This window comes from Sus scrofa, chromosome 13 (assembly GCF_000003025.6).
Source record: "Sus scrofa isolate TJ Tabasco breed Duroc chromosome 13, Sscrofa11.1, whole genome shotgun sequence".
NCBI lineage: Eukaryota > Metazoa > Chordata > Mammalia > Artiodactyla > Suidae > Sus > Sus scrofa.
In genome coordinates this window covers 148,595,923-148,603,521 of record NC_010455.5, presented here as the reverse complement: position 1 = coordinate 148,603,521, position 7,599 = coordinate 148,595,923, and positions in this window count along the sequence as shown.

Below are 7,599 nucleotides of genomic sequence, written 5' to 3'. Positions count from 1 at the left end.
GCAATTTCTGGCTCTAAATTCTCTGTGTATCTCTTTGAATTAGTGAAGATTAGTGACACAGCACATCACTGTGGGCTGTCCTGCCTTATGAGAAGAACTTTGGGTACATGGACTCTCCTGAGCCAATGACTACATACAGCAGGAATTCTTAAGAACAAAGACATTCTTCAAATACCACGTACTATGATCTCTGTATAATGTAACAGGAAATCCATTATCCTAGGGACAAAATCAAATTGGATGTACAATCCTTGAGTATCTGTAAATCATTCTTTAAACTGGATTCTAGTAATGTTTAACATATCTGAGATTGCTTATTTTATAAAGCCAGGAGAGTTACTCAGAGTTATGATTTATCCAATTAGAGCTTGATTGGAGGTTCTAGCAGGGGAGCGCAGCTGCTCATATACCCTTGACTGGAGAACGGTCCTCTTCTATTGAGGAAGGTCGTCCTTTCTGACCAAGCATGTAGCTTCAGGAGGGATGCACATGGAGTGGTGAGGGAGGAAGGAAACACCCGCCTAACCAGCCAGATCAGCCGAATCAACCCTGGCAGTCTATGGGATGACAGATGTCGCAGACAGATCGCCCTCACATCCAATTAGAAATCAGATCTGCAAAAATAGTACTAATTCTACTTTCTGTACAGTGTTCAGTATACACATGCTCACACACACATGCTTTATGAGAGAAAAATCAGGAAAATATTGCTTCTAATACACTTATTTTTTATATTTTGAGGTAATAACCACAGCTACCAGGACAGGTTACTTGGGAGCTTCAAAAGCATCAATCGATTTCATTAGCAGCACCACCTTTCTTTGGGGACCACTTTGTATGAGATAGACTGTGCCCCTTTCTCACCAGGGTAGACAAAGGGAGCCGAATAGAGAGGATGAGAGCCAGCCAGCCTGTTCTCCATGGAAGGGCAGGGAGGGAAGAATTAGTCAGCGCTCCCTCTTCCAGCTGCTTCCCAGGTGCCTCTTACTTTTTTCACCTTTTTTGTTTTTTCCTTCTTCGCTTGGGCTGTTTGCATAGATCAGCAAAAAGATGTCTCTAACCTTGCCACAAACACTGGACAATTAAGGTGGATTTTTAAGAACTGCTTGACACCACTTTCTCTGGACCAGATTTTCAGGTTTGGGATCCGCAACTTGAAAGTACAGTAAAAGAAAATCTTATGCAAAAATTCTTTATAAATTGTTCTTCCCGCCCTCTATTTTCTCTTTTCCCACTACCATTTTCTTTTTTACCTCCCAATTTAGAGAAGGGGGAAATATGTGAGTAAATGTGAACTCTATTCTTTAAAAGCATTAGCTATTCTTTGCTTTTATTCTTTGTTCATTTAACAAATATTCTCTGAATGCATCTATATATTATCTAAGCGCTTAGGTATGTATGTAGTAGTCAACAAAATAGATAAGATTATAATGAAATTTATACTCCTGTGACATTAAATCAAATAAATATGTGCTATGTCAAGAAGTAACAAGGGGTAATTAATTTAGGCTGGGGTGTCAGAGAATGTTTCTCTGAGGGAGAAACACATATCAACATCATATGAACAACATCATATGAAATATAAAAAATACTTGAAGATGATTTTAGATATTCCGGACATTAGTTGCCTCTTATGACATAAAAAATGTCCCCAAGCATATCTAGAGATTTGTAAAATAAATGTAATGGAAAGTGTGAACATTTATGTGTGAGTAGAGGTCTGTTCATTTTTTTTTTCAAGTTGAAACCATTTTCATCTAGCAACATTTCATTTTCTAGTACTATGAGAGAAGAGCTCAGATAAAAATAGTTCTTTATTTGATATCAGTGGGGCTTACTAAATAACGTGGTAAAGGCAAAAGCAGTGAACCAGATATACTTTCCTTCAGATGTGTAAGGAAAGAATTTAAAGTCTCAATATGAATGATAGAGGGTGTCTGCCTAATACAATAAACAGATTCAAACCTTTCTTTGACTACACCTTTATTGTTACTGCAAGCAATGTAAAGGAAACAAAGAACATACAAACAGGAAGGAGGAATTTTTCTAGACACTGTCTTAGTTAAACTTTGAAACTTTGTTATAAAACCATGAAATAGAGTCCACCTCAAATCTGGTCCACACTGGACCCACCTTCAATGAAATCACTGAATTAACAAAATAACACATATGTAATCTGCTTTCTCATTTATAAAATACTTGATTAACATCCTGTCTGATTCTCAAAACAGATCTTTGAAGAAAGTACTATCATCATCCCCATTTTAAAGAGGAAACAGAGTTTATGTGATATGCTCATAGTGAGTGGGGAAAAGTAGCTTCAAAACTAGGTTTTCTGATACTAAAGCCTATGGTCTTGCTGCTGAATCACACTGCTAAGAGTTACTGTAAATCAGAACCCTGAGGCTGTCCCAGAGGAGTGACAGACAGATTTCATGCAGCAAAATGACAGTTGGACAATCATACTTTGTGCCATGTCACTTCATGGAGAGCAAGGGGTCACAACCTCATCTCGTCCTAGTTTTCTTGAGAGACCCATTAAAGGATCTCACTTTCAAAAGCAAAAGGACAGACAAATCTTACCTTTTAACACAATTCTGAGGCATTTTGTGATTAGCGCCTTCAGAAGCAAACTTGGCTCAAGTGACACCCACACCTGAGACTCACAGATTCATTTCTGCCATGAATGTCTTTCATAAAAAAGGATGAAAAGAAAGGGGACAGGGGTCTCTAAATAAACTGGGAACTTGTAAGCATGCTGAGAACATTTCTTCCAAGAATAATATTTGGTAGAGAGGATTCTTCAGTAGCCTGATTTGCTCTTCAGAGACCTAAATTCCTGAAAAGAGATGTATGTACCCCAATAATTTCAGTATTTCAGATGTATGTACCCCAATAATTTCAGTATGTTCCTGCCCTCAAGCAAGATGATAATTATTATAGTAATATTAATAATAGCAATGTGGAAGTTAGGACCCTTTTACTTATTTTGTTTCCATGATTCTGAAGTAGTTCCATTTTAGGCAACTTAAGCACCCTTGTATTATTTCTCATCCCAGAGTATTTAGGTAGAATATAGCCAACTTCTAATTATAAGAAAAATAATTTTCTAAAATCGCAATAGCTGTGTTTGACTGGCATTTTTCGTTGGCCAACTCTACAATCCTTTCTAAAATGATTCTTGCACAAGGCTAGAAGGGCTCATTCTAGGAAGAGACACGTGACCCAGTCTTAGCCAAAGAAACATGAAGAAGATATCTTGGAAGGCTTATTGGAGGAGTTTCAATATACTGTTGAAGAGATGTTGTTGACTTCCAATTCTCTCTTCCTCCTGCCTTGACTTGGCTGTGATGCCTGGAGCTGTTTCAGTCTTTTTGTGACCACGAGCATTGAGGTCATGTGGGGAAAGAGCCAGAAATCTACGGTGACCAGAACAGAAAAACTGAAAGAGCCTAGAACTTAGTTTCTGTTAATTAGTTAAACTAAAACCAGCAGTTGACTACTTCCAGCCTTCCGATTATATGAGAAAGTAGAACCCTCTTTGTTTAAGCTACTCTACCTGAGATTATCTGTAATGTGCAGCTGAGTGTTCAGATGATATCACTGTGTAGCTTTGAGCTACGTAAAGAGTTTGAATCTAATTTCCCCTATGTGTAGAATATAAGGTTGAACCCTTTTAGATCTAAGAATTCTCATTCTCTGATTTTAAAAAGTACATTTGCCAGAGTTCCCTGGTGGCTCAGCAGGTTAAAAACCAAGTGTTGTCACTGCTGTGGCTTGGGTTGCTGCTGTGACATGGGTTCCATCCCTGGCCAGAAAACTTCACGTGCCACGGGTATGGCTGAAAAAAAAAAAAAAAAAGGCGAAAAGTACATTGGCCCTATTGTATTTAGAAACAAATTTTTACAAAAAGATGTTATACTCATTTCAACCTTTTGTTTTCAATTTTAAAACAGCATTGTCTTTGTAATACCATGGAAATGTGAAACAATACATATTTGTTGATATTGCTTACCATTTAAATGGTTATATCACTTAATGTAAAGTGTTTTGTGTTTTCATTGTTCTTCACAAGTGTAGGTCCTAGCTAATGCATTGGGAATGTTCCACTGGATTTGAGGTAGGAAATGGATGGGTCCCAGGCTGAGCAACTTGAATCTGTCTCCTGTGGACAGATACTTCAAGATAAAGATTATGGCAGGAGCAAGAAGGAGCAGTGTCCTTATTAGATAAAGATAAAGAGACTATATATTTCTCATTCTTGAGGTCAAGGAGACCTCCTAAATTACCTAGGCTCAGAAAAGTTCCTTAGTTGTCAGAGAAAGGAGGGGCACCAGACAGTAGTGTATCCTGTCAACTTCCCAGAAACCCTTGCCCTAGCTAGGTCTTGGTTAAAAGATGAGGACACACACACAGAGGAGGGCCCTGAGTCAGGCTAAATATGGACTTAAGGCCAGACAAAGCAAGATGATTGGCCAGAGGAATCCCAGAAGGACTGCTCCAATACAGGTGACTTAAACCACCCCCAAAGCACATGGTGCTCTCTGTCTGTCTGTCTGTCTGTCTTCCCCCTACCCTGAGCCTACCCATGCTTTCTCTTCTCTCTTAATAAACACTTTGTTTGCCTCACTATCCCCAGTCTCTTTGGCAAAGTTTTCCTCCAAAGGTCCTTGATGTCTAGTGGTTAGTGTTCATCACTCTCACCCCACAGCCAGCTGAGAACAGACTCACACAGAAAGTTAAAATGCACAATTTATACCTTCTCATACAGACACTTACATAACTATTGGCCTATCACTGAAGACTATCTATTTTACGAGAACTAAGATTTAATTACAAAAAGACTATCAATCCAGTCTTACAATGAGTACAGCACAAGAAAAATACCTTTTCCGATGACAGCCTCTAAGAAAGTCTTTCTGTTGTTGCTATTTAAAGATCACTGCGGGAGGTAATGCTTGGTCATTGAAAACGAACAATCTCCATGGGCAAAAGAACGAAAGTAAGGGATTTTAAAAGCTCTTTCTAAGTGGATTTGCAGCAACAGATTTGCAAGGAATGAATGTTACCTTCATTTCTAGTAGGCGACCATATTATCATAACAAAAACTATTGTGTCTTCTCACACACAATTTTAAGAGTTTTAAATGGCAGAAGGGTCTTAACTCCATCTGAAGTTTAAATTCCTGAGAAATTACACTTATTTTCAAAAATGAGGATTTTAAAAAAGCAATTCCAATAGGTAGAATCTTTCAGAGTATAATATTTGGGGTAAAAAATGTGTTATTACTTTTATCTGCTTCGATTTTTTAGCAGGTTAATATGTCAAAAATAGCTAACAGACAGTCTTGCTGCTCTTAACATTTCAATAGTTATAAATTAGCATGATTCAGGATATAGTTCTGAAACCACATGACTCATCTCAGGATTTAATAAAGTGCAGATTCTTTATGTTTGGACACAAAAAGAATTCAGTGAGGGACAATGTGGTAGTGAGAAGTGCATTTATTAGTGTAGGATGCAAGTGGGCAGCCAAGAGAGCTCTGCCCCAAGAATTAACTGGGCTACATTTTCATAATCAAAGGAAAAGTAGAGAAGGAAAGAAGACCACCTTCTTCCTCTTCCTTTGTAAATGTGTTGCAAGAAAATGTGGTGCAAGAGGATGGTCATGTCCCAGGTCTTAGGCAAGTTCCTGGAATGCACCACCAAATAAGGCCCACCACTTTGGCCTGGTGCAAGAATTCAAGAGCAAACCATAGCAAAGTGAAAGCAGGCTTACTGAGATAGGTACATATTCCATAGGTAGAACACATTCCATAGGTAGAATGTAGTACATTTCAGAAGGTGAGAGCTGCTCTGAAATATGGGGTGGTTAGTTTTTATGGACGGGGTATTTCATAGGCTAATGATCAAGAGGATTATTCCAACTATTTTGGGCAAGGAGTCCGGATTTCCAGGAATTGAGCTACTGACCACTTTTTGGCCTTTTCTGATCAGCCTTGGAACTTTCATGGCACCTATAGTTGTATCATTTAGCATGCTAATGTATTACAATAAACATCTAATGAGGCTAAGGTCCACTGAAAGTCAAATCTTCTGCCATCTTGGGACTAATCCATTCTAAAGAGTTTTTGTCTTATCCAGTTTTTCTCCATTGCCTATGTCATTAAGGGGTGTGCCCTGCCCCCTTTCCTCCTGTCTCAGTTCTACTTCTGATTTTGGCATAATGGTGGTAGAATACTTTAAAGATTGAGTTTAGTATTCTACTTTTAAAATTTCTTTTATAAACCTCTCAAAACAGATTCATATTATACTGGATTTAACATGAGTAATAAATAAGTAAAATTGTTTGCACGAAACTAACAACTTGTTTATAGTTTTTATAGATAGAGCTTAACCTAGTCAGAATCTCAAAATTTCTAAGGACTTAAGAAAATCAAACAGAATTTGTGTTGCTTCTGTATAAGCATATCCTTAAAATTTTTGTTTGTGTTTTTTATGATGGCAAACAGTAAAATGGTACTGGGGTGGCATTTCTAGGCAGCATAATTACCCATTCTTAGGGGGTCCTCCATCTCACAGAGATCATCTCTTCCTCAGTCTTCTTGTCAGCAAGAAAATGAAAGTGAAGGAGTTCCCATAATGGCTCAGTGGTTAATGAACCCGACTAGGATCCACGAGGATACAGATCCAATCCCTGGCCTCCAAAGTGGGTTAAGGATCCACCATTGCTGTGAGCTGTGGTAGGTCACATACATGGCTAGGATCCTGTGTTGCTGTGGCTGTGGAGTAGGCTGTCAGCTACTGCTCCGATTCAACCCCTAGCCTGGGAACCTCCATATGCCATGGGTGCAGCTCTAAACACACACACACACACACCACGCACGCACACACGCACGCACACACACACACACACAGTGGAAAGCTAAACATTAACTTCTCACTCCAACCAACTAAGAGTTGGAGACAAATCTGACAAACTGAGCAGATAGGAAGTAGTTTGGAAGTCTAAGAGCAAACCTCTACTTGAATATCAATACAGCTTTGCATTTCGTCCACATTCCTATGATCAGCTTTCTCTTCTCCTACACTTCAAGACAATTATTTCCAGTTTCTACTCTTCTTAGATTCTGTACTCCTTATACTCTCAGGACCTTGCATGCTCCTCTTAAAAAACAAACGAACAAACAGACAAACAAACAAACACAAAACCCCAAAACTTTCAAAAAAGCTCAGACAGGAAATTTCTTCAACCCTTCAATCTCCTGCCACCAAATTAAAGCTGCTTCATCTGTATCTTCTTTCTGACCTGTAAAATTAGGCCTAATATTCAAGGCCAATCTCTCACGTACTCTGGATTATGTTCCCTTCTAGGAAGCTCATAGGCATTTTGTTCTCAAATTTTAATTGCTTTGAGTAGGTAATATATATAAATGGTTCAAAGTTCAAAAACTACAAAGATGAATATGATGAAAAGTCTCTTTTCCATTATGAGTCTCAGTCACCTACATTCTTGGGGCAAGTATCCTGTCAGAGATAGTCTATGCACACAGAAGTAAAAGTATGCAAACATATTCTTTCCTAAGTCTTATTAAAAAAA